Genomic DNA, 14,203 nt, shown 5'->3' with positions numbered 1-14,203 from the left:
TTTTTTTTTTGGAAAAGATACTGGAGTGGTTTGCCATTTCCTTCTCCAGCTCATTTTACAGAGAAGGAAACTGAGGTAAATAAGGTTAAGTGACTTGGGTCACATAAGTAATAAATTTTTGAGGCAGGATTTGAAGTTAGATCTTCTTTACTCTAGATGCTGGTGCTCTATACAGTGAACCATCTCAAGATCAGGTCTGTTTTTAGCTCCAGTGCTATTTCTATTAGAATATGTTGCCTCTTATTATTTAGTTTGGTAGCACATTAAAGTTTACCATCCTTATACATTAATGGAAAGACTCTTAGGTTTGGAGGATGGGGACTCAGATTCCCGATGTCCTTAAGATCACATTGTGTGGTTGAATGATAATAGAACCTTGGTCTGGGTTTTCTCTTTGCTATTCTGGGACAGATCATTTAATCTATCTACACTTTATCATGCTCATCTATAAAACAGAGGTATCACAGGTATCAAACTCCTCCTGGGCATGTATTATGCCACAAAATTCCCAAGGGCAGGGAAGAAAAAAAAAGATAATTGGAAAGTGTTTAATAAAATAAATAAAAATATGATTCAAGAGATAATATTAATTTTATATTAGTGGTGTTCTACGTCAATATGCAGCTATAGGGATTCATTTCTGTTTGAGTTTGACCCCAATGGCTTAGATGAGGAAAATAAGGCACAAAAGTGCAAATTGCTTAAAGGTATTTTGTTGGGAAATATTTTTCTTTCCTAGATAGCAGCAAAGTCTCAGATCATTGTTTTGTTTATTTATTTGTGAGCCTCTATTCTTCTTTTTATTGCATAAGGTGTATCAAACTTAAAAAGGAATCTCCCCAAGCTATTTATCCTAGAAGATTTACATACCCAGTCGAACAACATTGAAGTCAATTCTAAACTAGTTTTTTAATTCCCTATTTTCAATTTGAGATGAATTGAAGTACATTTTCACGTTAGTGAAAAAGCAATGAGTGGGAAAAATCCAGGTCAGTAAAGGCAGGATTTCAGGAAGTTCTGCCTGGATCATGGCTGCAGAGTTCTGCTTGAGTATTTGAGATCAATTCATTTGTTTCAGCTGTCGACAAAAGTCAATCTCAGCACAACCAGTCAAAAGCCCTGAATTGATTGCTTTTTATTTCCTGGTGTTTTTCATTATATAAAAATCACATCTCATGCCTCTTTCCTTCCCCCTGATGCCAAGAGTTTGGAGGAACAATTAGCAAATTTCATGAAATAGGTTCCTGTTTATACTTCTATGATCAAGGAAAAAAATATATTTTAAAACCATCTATTTGTGAATCTTAGGGATGGCGATGGAAATGGTTCTGGAGCCTGATGATGAAATTTAGCCACTTGCCTTAAAACAGGTAAAGTAAGATTCTATTATTCCCTACTTTACAAGTGAGGCAACAGAATACAAGAAATAAATTAGGGACATCGACTTTAAGCTCGAAGAGACTGCTAGAGATCCCGTTCAATCCTTTCATTGTACAAATGGAGGAGTGACTTGTCCAGAGACCCACAGATATAAAATGGTAGAGCTAGAAAGCAATCCTGGTTCTTTTTATCCCAAATCCTTTTGACCCTTGCATTCTTTTCACAATTCTATGCTACTGAAGATTTCCAGGAATTGAAGATACCTGGAACTTTGGTTTTCCTCTTCCTATGAAGAGTTTCTTTAATTTTATTTCAGACATTCTGCCTTCATTGAAGTTGTGAGTATCCAAGAGTAAATGATAATGCATTTAAAGTTTCACACTACTCCATTGTAGCTTATCATGAACTGGTCACAGCAGATATTCAAGTTCAAATGATACCCCGGTGTGGGCTCAGGTTAGCTTGACTTGGCTTGAGGGCTAAATTTTTATTGTGAGGAATTTGAACAAAGGAATGGACAAAAGCTACACATGGATGTTTGGTTAAATATCTATATTTAATAAAGTGATGTAGAAAACTTCATAGAGCAAATTAAACAAAAATCATGATCCCAGTTACATATTTACCATGACACCAATTGGAAAATCTGTAATCAAAGATAATGGTCTTAAGCTAAGAAATGAATATTTCTTACCAAAGTACAAATAGAATTCATATTCATGAATATGGTTAATTATTCTTTCCTATTGTAGATGTTAATTTTTGTTCATAAATGATGTCCATTGTATTGCATTTTTGAATTGGCTGTTCTAGTCCACCTTTGAATGAATCTTAGTCTTTACTAGTTAGACAGTAATAGCTTGCTCCAGTAATTAAGGGTTAGCAAGAAATTATCCTGAAACTAAGAAATTTACCTCACTAATAATTAGATAACTCACATCTCTAAAGTGCTTTAATGGCAAAAGATTTTTCCTCACAATGACCTGATGAGGTAGGTAAGTCACTTAACCACCATTTCTTCTTTTCCAAAATGACCTGCAAAGTTACTTACAATTTTAGATCTGATCTTGTTTTTTAAAAATGAGGAAACTGAGTCTCAGAGAGGTTAAATTACCTATCCAGGTAAGGATTACCTGGAGGAGTAAGGATTTGAATCCCACTCTCCTCATGCCTAGGCCAGTGTATTTCCTATTTAGAAAAACATACCTCTGAGGAACTATGGAAGAATTGGTAGAGAAGGGGAAAACAACATAAATCAAACTTCTCTGAAGAACTGGCAGTTCACTGCTTCCTGTATCTGGATGACCATAAAATACACTAAATAAACATACCAAAATGAGTCATTGATTATTGAAATCTACAGGGCTTTGCAGGCTAAGGACTATTAACTCTTAACTTACCTGAAAAGAAATATTACTTTTTCCCTGGGTTAGAGATTCAGCTGACTTTAAGGCTCCTTTAATCTTGGAAAGTAAAAACCTGTTCAGGTAGAAGCCTGAACCATCAGGTTGCTTCTAAAGTATATTCTGTTACAGCAGCACAATTGTTTTTTATGATTGTATCCGTCATGCTGTCAAAAAGAAATCTTATCTTCACTCATTACTAAATATACAAAGGGCTGGGATTTCCACTTGGCAAATGTTCCTGTTTACCTGAAGGCTTGATCTCCCTGCCATCTAATAAAGTTCATTTACAGCTATATGCAGGGACAGACCAAACTTTCTAATCCTCAGACTTTGTGATTCCTATGCTGAGTTTTGTGTGAAGTTGGCCAAACTGTTTGTCTATGAAGCAGGAGAAATAGCTCAGAAATGAAGAGCTCTGATGATAGATATAATCAGAAAGTCTTAAGAGGATGTTTTCCTCTTGTGGAGTTAGCTATCTTCTCTCCTTACTTTCTCTAGCTTCCTTGTCTTTAAAACCTCTCTCTCCTTCCTTCTCCCCTCCCCATCCCCCCTTTTTCCTTTCTTCCTTCCTCTTTCATCTTTCTTTCCTCCCCACTCCTCCCCCTTTCCTCTCTCTCTCCCCTTCCTTTTCTTCCTCTTCTGTTTCTTTCTCTCCTTCCTCCATCATCTTTCCTCTCTACTTCTCCCCTTTCTTCTGTCTTTTCTTTCCTCCCCCTTTCATCTTTCTTTTCTCTCCACTTCTCCCTATTTCTTCTGTCTCTTCTTCCTTTCTTCCCTCTTCTCTTTCTCATTCCTCCTTCATCATCTTTCCCCTTCCCATTTCTCCCTCTTTACTTTGGCCCCCTTTCTTCCCTTCCTTCCTTCTGAAGGGACTGAAATACTAGCTGTGTTGTGTAACTTTGGGCAAGTCATTTTACTTCCCAATGTTCTAGGAAACTCTCTAAAATTGTAGATTGCAGAAAGGAGTGACCTGCATTGGTAAAGGGGACTTTCTTTACTCTAATGAAGACAGAAGTCTTCTCTCCATCCCTTTCCTTATTTTGCATCTATATGCAAATACAGGAGGGAGGTCCCATTTTCAGCAAACTTGACCCATTAAAAATATGGAATTACAAACTATAAAATAGGGGTGACTGTTTTTAAAATGATTATCTAGTTTATAATTTACAGTATTCTTTTAAATAGTGAGCTGTTAAGATATGTTTTGATATAATACATCATTTCATTTACACCTTTGAAAGAACATATCTGTAGCATCTTTCAGGAGTTACCTGATCAGCAAAATATGTTCAATTCTAAGAATTGTCACCTTCAGACAGTGGCAGATAAAATCCTACTGTGGTTCCTGATGAAATTGTGAGCAAGATTTAATGTGACTCTACCATAATGAGTGTGGTCTTCGAATCAATCTTCCAGAAGTTAGGTATCCAAAGGACTGTTTTTTCTTTCCACGTAGGCTTCTTCAGGGGTCCAAAATTATAACAATGATGCCCATCACACACAACATTGTCAAAGCTTCTCTTTTTGAAAATTTCCCTGAAACCACATAAGAAAAATTCATTTCATGATTACCACTGGGGACACCTTATAGTTGTTCAAAATTTATTTAAAAAAATTGTACCACCCAGTATGACCATCTCCCTTATTCACTAGATTTGGCTTTGAACTATTTACTGCTACCAAAAAAATTCTGTCTTTAAAGGATGAGTTTTTTGTCATCACTGAGGATATTCAGAAGAATATGTTAAAGCCTCTAAAGGTAATTAGTTCAACAAGAGAAATAGTGCATTTCTTGGGTAATCAATTAGATGTCAGGTAGCATCTTTGGAATACATGATCAGTCTCCTGCAGTGATTATTTTGAAGAGTAACACTCATTCTGTTCCTTTGTTCTCCATGGCCAGAATATATTCTCTTCTAAATCTGTCCTTTCCATTTACTTCAAAGCTTAGCGGAAGCACCACTTTCTACAATTTTCTGACACCCCCCATTTCTATTTTCTTCCCTCTCTCTGAGTTACTTTCCCTTTATTTTTGGATATACTTCAATTGTTATTTGTCATCCATTCTTTGAAGATGATTATAACATCGGGGAGGTCATGCCATGACATGCAATTGAATTGGATTTAAGTTGGGGGGGAAGTGGGCTCTGCAAGTTTGCCAATTTCATTTTCTCCTCCAGAACTATCTGGGCCCAGTGGCCCTATGTACATGTAGAACCCCCAGTAGAGGGAAAGCTTTTTGGGGCAGTTCAGTGGCCAACTGGATAGAGCACCAACCCTGGAGTTGGGAAAACTTGAGTTCAGATTCAGCTTTAAACCATTAATACCTGTATAAATCTGGGCAAGTCACTCCACCCTGATTGCTTCCAAAAAAAAAAAAAAAGAAGAAGAAGAAAGAAAAGAAAAGGAAAAAAAGCAAGCTCTCTGAGATGATGGGCTGTTTCATTTCTGTCTATCGCCAGCAATTCTCCCAGTGCCTGGTACACAGTGACCATGTAACACAAACATATTGGTGGATTCAGAGAGTATACATTCTTGTATATTAAAACAAAACAATGAACTCTCACTATAGTATAAATTCTTCATATGTATGTATGATATAACTCGGTTGGTGGATTGTTCTTTGTCCTCAAAAAGTACCAAAATGACCTCACTATATTGGAGTCAAAGTACAGTGTTTCCAACTATGACTGATCAAACTAATGTGAGTTTGAAATTTGGGCACAAATAATCCATGTGAACATAGGATTTTCTAAATTTGTGCATTTCAAGTTTCTTTTGAGCTACTAGAACACGACACCTTCTCTGATGAGGGCACATCATGTTGGGCAGTTCTTCCATATATCATAATCAATTCCAAAGTTCTTGAGAGACATTGAGAGTGTCCTTGTATCCCCTTTTCTAATCACATATGAGTGCTTGCCATATGTTAGTTCTCCATAAAATGGTCTTTTAGGAAAATGTACAGGACAGGCAAACAATATGGCCAGCCCAACAGAGTTCCACTCTCTGCCATAGAGTTTGAATGGTTAGGTTGATATAATTCCACCTTTAAAGTAGGCTCTATTTCAGTATGAATGAGCAGTCACTTCTCCCCAGTCTGTCATATTTATTTTCACCCTTTTCCAGCACCTCTACTATGCTAATCATAGAACAAAACAAGAGTGCCTTGCTTAGCTTCTGGGAGGTCAGTGAGAGATTAGCAAGTCTCTGTCCCATCTCCAAGGTCAGCTGCATATCTGGACTGACTCTCTTCATTTCTCCTTATAATCTCTGTATGGGTAGAAAACCGTGTACAGAACTCACTTGCTGACTGAGGAATGCTGTCAATTGACTCATTCTTCCTGTCCTGGTTTACAATAACAATAAAACTCCTCTCTCTGACCTTGACCCAAATTTATATGAATGGTAGCTATGCTCCTTTTGCCATGAGAGAATGTTATGGCTAATATTTATCACCTGGACAATGTTCATTATATACCAACAAACTGGAAGATTATACCTGTTGCTGGATCTTTTATTCCCAATATAATTGATTGTTAATAAAAAGAAAAAAAACACCACAAAACTCCAGAGATTATTAGTATAGCAAAATTATGTGATCTTTACAAAAAAGTGATCTTTACATGTGTTTATTCTTTTGATTCTAAAGTCAGTTACTGCTGTCCTAATGCCTCTTTGATGTGCTAAGAACTCCCAGTGATAAACAAATTATTAGATGAGAAATGTCAAAATGGCATGATTGTTTACTTTGTTGATGATCAAAGGGGAACTATGACACATACATACCATAATTTTTCATATATTTCAGTTGTGTAATTTCCTTTAGCTTTATTCAGCTGTATAGAAATAGGAATAGAGAAAGTAGAGGGTGGGAATAATACAAATTTGGAGTTTAGCAAATTATGGGCACCACCACTATATTCAGATCTATGAAAATAGAGGGCAGAAGACAGTGTACAGTTGAACTTGTTAACTCATGTTAAGATTGACTAGGGAAGAAAGAGATTAGTGGGGGGTGGAGATTAGTAGGATTGCCTGAGAGACAATGAGAGGGATAGAGATTGGAAGTCTGGCAAGGAGCAATAATAGAATTAGGAATAGGGATAGGTGAGATAATAGTAGACTATGGTCTGATAAAAGAATTTTTTGCATTTTTGATCATTGAAGTGGAATGCTTGCAGGTGATGACAAAATTGGCTAGCTGAAGTGGAACTGGTAACTAGGTCATAAGAATTGAGGAGACTGAGGAATTGGAAGGTGATTGGAAATGCAGAAGTTCCTTGGTTTAAGGGCAGGAGTTGGGTTACAGAAGATTTAAGAAGCACAGTCTAAGTGCACACTGCTTGTTCATTAAACATTTGTTGAATTGAACTATTCAGTGATAGGATCAAGTCTAGAATTCCTTCTGTCCCCTATTCCAAGTGCTTTTCTCACTGTACTGCCATTTAAAAATAATTTTAGATATATTATTTCATTTGGTCCTGGTTTTTTGAGAGAGGGTAGAGATTATTTCCTTTTTTTTTTTTTTTTTTTAAACCATGAAGAGTAGAGAGATTTGAGATACTTATCCAAAATATAGATACCACTAGAGAGTGGTATTGTTAGGGCTTTCATTTGAGATACTTACAGTATATGAAATTTTATGAAGGGATTCATGAGCTGAAAGTATGACTTGAGAGTTACTGGAACTTGTGATTTCACTACTCTGGAGAACTCCCAGATAAGGAAATAATACCCTTTGCTATTTTTTGTCTTAGAGAGTTACCTAGAAATCACTGTGAAGTAAAGAGATTTGTTCATATCAGCAAATCCGTGTCATGGTAGGACTTGAACAGAGAACTTCCAGGTTGTTAGGTTAGCTCTTGCTAAACTATACCATGTTGTCTCATACTTTGTATGTGGTAAGAATTTAATAAATTTGTAATGATAATAGTTCACATTTATATAGTGCTTACTGTGTGCTTGGTATTTTACAAATATCTCATTTGATTATCATAACCACCCTGGGAGTACTAGGGAGTTTCCTCCCATAATAATAGACCTAGGTACTATTATCTCCATTTTACAGGTAAGGCAAACAGAGATTGACTTGGTTGGGGTCACATAGCCAGTAAGTGTCTGTGGTTGGATTTGAACTTGGGTTTTCAGAACAGCAAATTTGGTACTCCATCTATTTCACTTCCTGCTTGCTGAATGAATAAACTAATTAAAGCTCTTCTCATGAAGTCTGCATTATTCTTGTAGTGTGGAAGAAATATATGATCTGGGAAGAACACATTGACAGTGATTAGATTATCCAGACAATGTGTCATGCTGGAAAAGAGCATTGTATTTAGAGTCAGACATGACCTATCTCAAAATGTTTCCTTTAGCTCTGACTTGTGATATGACCAAGAAATCCCTCCCATCTTTTCTGTACATGTTTTGTACATACTTACTTGTTTTCATGGTATCTTATTCCACTAGACCATAAGCTCCTTGAGGGGAGACATGGTTTTTTGCATTTCTTTGTAGCTCCAGGACTTAGCACAGTGCCTGGCATATAGTTACCATTTAATAAATGCTTGCTGACTTGAATCAACAAATTATTTACCTTCAATGAGATTTAATTTCCTCCTTTGTAAAATGGGAATAATAATACATCTTTTGTTCAATCCTTTCAACTCTTTGTGACCCCATTTGAGGCTTTCTTGGCAAAGATACTTGTAGTATTTGTCACACAGAGGTTGTTGTGATGATCTAGTAAACCTCAAAGCATCAGATAAGTGTAAGCTATTATTGTCTGATTCAAACCATTAGCAAGCACCGTCCCCTCAAAGAAAGCCGGGCCTCAGAGCAAATGGGACCCGGGATTAGTAAGTTTTGATTGGAGGAAGATAAGAGAGAAGTCTGACCCAGACTCTGGCCTTGAGAGGCCCCAGAGAGGCAAGGGAAACAGGAGGCCACTGGATTGAGTGGGATACTTCAAAAGGAAAAAGAGAGGGTGCAAAAGACATCTCCCTTCTTTACTCTTTTGCTGATAGGTAGCTCGGCCTGTGACTGTGGCAGTGATCAGTCTAGAGACTGCCCAGCACTTTACCTTCTCTTCTAATATTTAACCTCCACTCCCTACTTTCCCACCCCTGGAATGTCTAAGATCAAGGCATTTAAAACTAGAGGGGAATTTTCAAGTCAATTAGTCTAGCCCTCTTATTTTACTGATAAGTAAACTGAGGCCCAGAGAAGTGGAATACATTGCTTAAAGTCACAAAGATGGCAATCAGCAGAGTTGGGATTTGATCTCAGTCCTTTAAATTCAGACTTTTAGAATAGAAAGACACTTTAGAGATCACCCTCTGCTCAGTGCATTAATATGTTCTACAACATCCCCAAGTGGTTATCCAGCCTCTCCTTAAGCTCTCCTGTGGCACAGAAGTCACTTCCTAATTTAGTTCTCGACTTAGATCTTGAGAGTATTTTTAAACTCGGAAGACTCAGAGGAAATTCTTGCTATCACTCACTAGCTCTAATGTTTTATTGAGAGTTTAAAAAAAATTTTTTTAATATCACACTTACTTTCTAATACTGTTCTTCCCTCCAACTTTCCTTATAACAAAGAAAACCAGTTAAAACCAACTGGGACTAGTACCTCTGATGGTAGCCATAGCACCCCAACTCTCTACCTAAAAGACTCAAGGGCTGTACATTTTTTTGGGTATTGCCATAGAGCCACTCACTAAGCCCCACCTTAGACATATCGGGGAGGTCCCTTGAGTGCATTGGGGCCAGTTGACTTCCTAGAAGTGCTTACATATCCTGAGTCATTCATTGTAGGCCCATGCCCAATGTCAATAATGGCTCCTATGGCATGTCACCAGTCACCTTCTCTGACCCTACATTCCTTTCACTCACCTTCTGCTTTTGATCTCTGAACCACCTCTCCATCCAAAATGTGGTTCGCCCACAGGGAAACACGCAGCCCATCTCGGCAGAGGTGGGTAACTCTTTTGTGTGGGGTGGTATGCAAGATATTTCAGACCAGTCACTGTAACTCATGCCAACAGCTTCCTCTTTGCTACTTCCTTTAAAAACACTCTGTTGGGCTTTGGCATGGTTTCCCTGAAACACATGCTGGCTATTAATGATTAACCAGTAGAGTTTCTAGGTGTTCCCTCTATGTAGGTTTCTAAGTCCTTTATTCATTCCCTTCCCCATTCTCAAAGTGAGCTGAAATAGCTTAACTTCCTGAAAGTAATCTCAGACCACACTGGAGCTTTGCTGTAACATGCTACCATTCCTGTATGTCAGATGTGCTCAAGGAAAATTAAGTTCTAGTGGCTAAGTTCCTGGCAGGCCAGTGCCTTGTATGGCTCCCCAAAGAGAATTATAGAGAGACACAACTCTAGCTGTTTGCCACTGATGTGTCTTTTTAATGGTCTGTGTAAATGTACATTAATATCATTTTCTTTATATAATCAACTAAGTGGTAAAGTAGACAGAGAACTGGACTTAGAATCAGGAAAATCTGCAGTCAAAGTCTGTTTCAGACTTTGTACTAGCTGTGTGATTTGTTAATAACTACTCTTGGCCCCAGTGTTCTCATCTGTAAAATGGGAATAATAATTAATAATAATAATATTATTATTTAATTCCAGAATTGTGAAGTTAAAACAAGAAGTTATATAAAGCACTTTAATCTTTAGAATGTTAGAGTTCTCATATCATAGAATCTTGGAGTTGAATGGGACCTTAGAAGATTTGTTTGTTCAACTTTTACCCAAATTATGAATCCTGTCTTTAACCCTGAGAAGTCATCACTCAGTCTCCTCTTAAAGATCCTTAGTGTTAAGAAAACCCGATTTCCTCATTTCATTTTCAAAATTAATATTTAACTATTCCCATTCTTTAAATTTTTAAAAAAAATTTGAGTTCCAAATTCTTTCCTTCCTCTTCTTCCATCTCCCAATTGAGAAAGCAAGCAATTTAACATAGGTTGTACATGTGTAGTCATGCAAAGTAAGTCCACCATTTTTGGACAGTTATAATTAAGAATGTTTCTGTTATATTGCTCCAAAGTCTGTTTCCCTATACCTCTCACCTACTGATGCTAGCTGTAGTAAGATTTGTTCTATCCTCTGGGGACAAGTAGAAAAAGGTTAATCACTCTTCCAGAGTGATTAATACTACCAACCTCATGTATTCAGTTTTGAACACCTTACTACCGTGTTTCCCTGATAATAAGACCTATCCCAAAAATAAGCCCTCCCCTTACTGTGTAAGATTCCTCTAAAATAAGCCCTCCCCCGAAACTAAGCCCTGTTGACATTGATTCTGTAGTGAAGGTGATCCCCTGCGCTACACGCTACATTACGGTACCCTCTGTATGCACCGTTCCCCCCCCCCCTTGTGAAGTGCACGCCGTGCTCCGAGCTGCATCCTATCAGAGCTGCAGCAGTGATATTGCTGGACATGACAGATTGGGTCCACTTCTTCTGAAGGAAATGGAGGTGCAACACATCCAGGTCGGAATTCAGGGTATGGACACTTATGACGATGTTGTTGAAGAAGATGACATGATCATTATTGAATAAAGGTACATTTTTTTTTGTTCACATTTTCCTGTTTATTAAAATTGCTGTCAATGTTCATTAAAATAATCCCTCCCCTGAAAATAAACCCTCTGGTGGTTTTCCTGTCAAAAAAAAAAATAAGACAGTGTCTTATTATCAGGGAAACAAGGTAGTGATAAACTGGAAACTATTCATAACAACCTTCAGCACTTTACTATAGGATAGCGAAGAGTTTTGAGTCTATAGCATAAAAAGATGAGTTGAAGCAACTGGACCTGTTGGTCCATGGAGGAAAGTAGGCTTGGGGGAACACTGAGTATTTAAGTGACTGTCAAGTGGAGGAGAGATTAGACTTGTCCTTCACATTGGGGAATCCAACCAAAGGCAATAGGTAGAAGTTGCAAAGAAACCAACTTAGGTTTAATGCAGGAAAAATCTTTCTAACAATCACTGCTTACCCAAAGTGAAATGCCTTGCCTTGAGAGATAGCAAGTGCTTCCTCCTTGGAGATCGTTAGAGACTGGACCTGTTTGGTAAGCTATAGCAAGAATTTTTTTTATGTATAGGTTAGCCTAAATGACCATTGAAGTCATTTCCAACTCTTAAAGTCTATTCTTCCACATGACAACCTTTCAAATATTTGAAGATTGCTATTATACATTTCCCATCAGCTGTCTTATCTCTTTTTTTCCTTTTTTTTTTTTTTTTGAGATCATAAGTGATGCATTTATTCTAGAAAGAGTGTTAAGTTTCATGGAGTTGAAAACATACAGGGCTACAGAAATAAATTGACATAATGAAAAACGAACTAAAAAGAAACAGGAAAACTATGATTAATTACTAAAACAGCCAAAATAGAAAACAATAACAAATATAAAACAATCTAAAATCAATGTAGCAAAATTATTGTAACAACTTTGGATCCAATGAAGAGATATTAAAAAGCTACTTTCCCGTTCCTTTTCAAAAGTAAGGATCCTTTCACTGTCCAATATACTCTGAGATTTTTTAAAAGTTCATCAGTTTTTTTTCTTGAATTCCTTTGTCTCATTCCTCTCCATATTTTTTTTTTACTTTTATACTATGCCTCAGAAAACTCTTCTCTTTATACTCAAAACCTCCTTCAGCCCTGGAATTGATAGTTTGTACTACCCAATTCCCCATTTCTCCCCCATGCCTCTGTGTTTTCCACCTCTGGAAAATATCTGTTTTCTGAACCTTCATTTAAAGAACAGCCACATCTTCATATTTCCCCAGGGAATACTCTAAAATCTCTACTTTGTGTCCCTTCCTTTCTGGTACTTCTCTCCCCTCTTACCCACATCTCTATTTAAATTTTCATTTATATGTTGCCTATTACATATTTTTCTTAAAAGTAGAACAATGCACATACACACGATAAAAATGAAAATCAACAGATTTTGCAAAGAAAGTGCCATCTATAATTATTTGTATGTGAAAATGTTTGTTTTTGGTGCAAATATAAATGGTCCATATATGGATAAAATCGAGGTTTGGGGCCCTAATAACCCACAACCGAAAGCTCATATATACTTAACTTGGATTGCTTTTCTTCCTGTATGTGTTTTATGTATTATGTTTTATTTTGATAAATACTTTTTGTTTAAACCTGAAATGATATAGAAAGATATAGGGGGAAGTAAATGTAGCAAATTAAACCTCAAAAGCTATCAATAAAATTTATTTAAAACAAAATTTTCCAGTTCTGAGGTAGAAGAAATATATCAGAGTGATGTGAGGAATCTGCTCAAGTTACCTAGTTTCTCTTAAAAACTACATGAAATCAAGCCTCTGAACAGAATCCTATGGAATTAAATCATTCTTTTTGTTGTTGTTGTTGTTGTTGTTATTGTTGTTGTTGGTGCAAAGAAAGCATTGTATTCGGAAGGTAAAAATAATCTGGGAAGAAAAACAAAAAAATGCTCACAGTTTACACTCATTTTCCAGTATTGCTTTTCTGGGTGTAGCTGATTCTGTCCATCATTGATCAATTGGAATTGGATTAGCTCTTCTCTATGTTGAAGATATCCACTTCCATCAGAATACATTCTCATACAGTATCATTGTTGAAGTGTATAATGATCTCCTAGTACTGCTCGTTTCACTCAGCATCAGTTCAGGTAAGTCTCTCCAAGCCTCTCTGTATTCCTCCTGCTGGTCATTTCTTACAGAACAATAATATTCCATAACATTCATATACCATAATTTACCCAACCATTCTCCAATTGATGGACATCCATTCATTTTCCAGTTTCTAGGCACTACAAAAAGGGCTGCCACAAACATTTTGGCACATGCAGGTCCTTATCTCTTGAAGTTAAATATCTTGAGATCTTTCAACCCATTCTTGTACAGCGTGGTTTGGAATTACATCACCATCCTCTGGATGTGGGATAGTTTGTCTATGTTCCTTTAAAATGTGATATTCAAGATTAAACATGAAACTCTAGACATATTCTAACTGTGTCTTTCTTGGGTCCTTGCCTTCCTGGCACACTTTGACTAAGTAGAAATCTCATTGGGGTGGGTTACTAGATTGTTTAGGTTGAGTATGTAAGTTGCTTGAGGACTTCTGGCTCTATTATTTAGGAGTTTTGTCGATTCTTAGGAACTTTATCAAATCTTAAAATCTCACAGGGATCCATGATAAAGGAAAGTGAGTACTAGGCTTAGATGGAAAAAGGCTTGAATTTGGGTCCCAGCTCCAATACTTAATAAATTGTGTATCCATGGCCAAGTTACTTAAGCCCTATCAGTCTAAGTTTTTTCATCTTTAAAAGAAGTATAACATTTGTACTATCTTCTTCACATAGCTGTTTTAAGGAAATTTTTTTGTAAATCTTA

At 36.8% G+C, this 14,203-nt stretch overlaps 1 long non-coding RNA gene across 1 annotated transcript in view; it reads left to right on the top strand.

Annotated features, from left to right (window-relative positions):
• The first annotated feature begins 1,207 nt into the window (after nucleotides 1-1,207).
• The window catches only part of LOC141545154 (uncharacterized), a 63,014-nt gene continuing 50,018 nt past the window's right edge, over nucleotides 1,208-14,203 (top strand). Inside the window, exon 1 of the long non-coding RNA XR_012482911.1 lies at nucleotides 1,208-1,370. This is a non-coding gene — a long non-coding RNA (uncharacterized LOC141545154). The remainder of the gene's footprint in view (nucleotides 1,371-14,203) is intronic.

The sequence above is a fragment of the Sminthopsis crassicaudata genome, chromosome 5 (genome assembly GCF_048593235.1).
Source record: "Sminthopsis crassicaudata isolate SCR6 chromosome 5, ASM4859323v1, whole genome shotgun sequence".
Taxonomy (NCBI): domain Eukaryota; kingdom Metazoa; phylum Chordata; class Mammalia; order Dasyuromorphia; family Dasyuridae; genus Sminthopsis; species Sminthopsis crassicaudata.
Note: the sequence above shows the minus strand (reverse complement) of the source record. Positions and strands in the feature narration are given on the sequence as shown.